Raw genomic sequence first — 2,449 nt, forward strand, 5'->3', positions numbered from 1 at the left:
AATGCCCCCCTTCTCAAACCGCGACAGTACTCCAACCAGACAGAAGCAGCACCCAGCTCAATTCAAAGCAGTGAAGTTGAATTCTATCAGTACGTCTCCCACTAGTTCACTCAGTGACTTGGAATGGTTACTAAAGGCATCAGTTTTAAAAGCCAGCAGCTGAACTAAGGTACTAAAAAACACTTCAAGGAAAGATTTATCCAAGATTTTTCTTTTCTTTTTCTTGTGTGCTGTAGTACAACAAAACAAATGAGTTTGCTAGTGCTACATTTGAGTGCTTTGAAACAACTCATATTTAGTGCCAGTTAATAAAAGAGTAACTGCATGCACAGTACAAATAACAAGATATTATGTTGACTTAATGCATAAGTCCATTTCTGACCATTTTCCACACAGACCATTTGCCTAATGAAATCAGCCTTCCTTCCTCTTCAAAGGACTGCTCTGTATTACCGTGGTTGGATGAAAGATTGACTGTAGGTGGCTCTGAATCGTCTGCAAATGGCTAATTATTAAAATGTACTGACTACTTGCCTTCATTGCTTAAGTCAACAGCAGATGGAGGAGGTGGTATCCCTGGACATAAGGCCACTCCTTCATATATCCAACTTTAGACATCTAAGTATGAGCATCTGAGCTCAAGCTTGGCGTCACAGCTTTTCAATCAGTAAGGTAAGTCTTAAGGAAACCCCATTCTCACATGTTATAGTGAAAATGCTCTTTAATTATTCATACATCAGCTGTGTCACAGACAACCACACATACAAACAACTGCCATGCCCTTCCAGCAAGTCTGTTTCCCTGGCAGTTCCAGCCCACCCTTCCTGCTCCACTTCAGCCTCTCCACACCCAGCTGCCAGCACTGGGCTCCCTTCCTGATCGGCAACCTCCTTTGTTCCCAAACCAGACCCTTTGTGGTTAACCAAGATCCCAGCCTCTTTACCCAGCAATCTTAAACCATATCGCTTTTCAGTCTTTTCCCAAGTATCTCCTAGCCAAATTTTATGTCCTGTTTCATACCTGGAAACAGGAGGGCCATACCAATACAAAAAAGGTCACCAGGATTTTCAGTATAGGAAAACAATTTGCTTAATTTTTGGAAAGAGCAGAACTACTCAGGTGAAATGTTCCTTCTCTCTCATACACATGTGGAGACACACAAATACACAAATGTCCTGTGAAAGAAAACAATATTTTGCCCCAGTGAATTCAAATGATACTAGAAAGATTATATCTAGAAAAGATACTTATATCTGAATCTGTTCATCAAGAAAATTTGGGATTGGAGGATGGAGGAGCTGGGCCTGGACACTTAGAAAATGTATGGACTATCTAGAAGAGTAATGTTAGGTAAGATGAAGAGGTGCATTGCCAGTTCTTTGCCTGAGGCCAAGAAACATATGCAAAATCACCACAGAAAACCAGGTAGCTCCAGTGTTTCAATATTAGAAAGTAACAAATGAATAAATATTTCACAATAACATGATTAAGATTTTAGTGATAATTTGGGAAGAAACATCCAGCAGGAGTATTTAGAAGTGCAAACTGAGGACATTTATATGACTAAAATATTCTAACACCATCTTTTTCATTTAAGTTCTAATTGCATCAAAACCTATTTAACATTAATGAAATACTTAAAATTTTTCTCTTCTTTTTCTTGTGTGCTGTAGTACAACAAAACAAATGAGTTCGCTAGTGCTACATTTGAGTGCTTTGAAGCAACTCATATTTAGTGCCAGTTAATAAAAGAGTAACTGCATGCACAGTACAAATAACAAGATACTATGTTGACTTAATGCATAAGTCCATTTCTGACCATTTTCCACACAGACCATTTGCCTAATGAAATCAGCCTTCCTTCCTCTTCAAAGAACTGCTCTGTATTACCGTGGTTGGATGAAAACAGCTTTTTCACTGACTCAAACCATTCTCATTACCATAGTGTTCAAGCCTAGTGAAAAGCAAAATAAGACATACAGCCAGCTCGATGTTGAAATAAAAGAAAAATCCTGTTTGATTATCTGAGTGAAAAGTTTCACAACTGAACTTCGTGCAGTAGGCAAAATTGTATTAAACTCCTCATAAGCTGAATGCAACAGGGATACGCAATGTGCAGTTTGCTTCCATGCACCCATCAAAGGCAGAAAAAACAAGGCTCCAAGACATGAAGTGAACTCAGCAGAAGCATTCCAACACAAATTCTGCCCTCGCTCTCACTGAGGGTGCATGTATAATTATTGGGAAATCCCCACACTAGGATGAAGGAGCTACATTCTGACATTTTTGGGCATCAGCAATCTAAAAGCAACAGCATTACAGCAATTCAACAGAGATTAGTACATTTCTTTGATTCCAATATTAGTATCTGACAGTCCACGTGCAAAATTACACTGCTTTTCTCAAGTGCTTTAGTGTATTTTCTTTCTTAAATTGAAAATTTACAAAC

Source organism: Buceros rhinoceros, unplaced genomic scaffold (assembly GCF_000710305.1).
Source record: "Buceros rhinoceros silvestris isolate BGI_N320 unplaced genomic scaffold, ASM71030v1 scaffold17108, whole genome shotgun sequence".
NCBI classification, from domain to species: Eukaryota; Metazoa; Chordata; class Aves; order Bucerotiformes; family Bucerotidae; genus Buceros; species Buceros rhinoceros.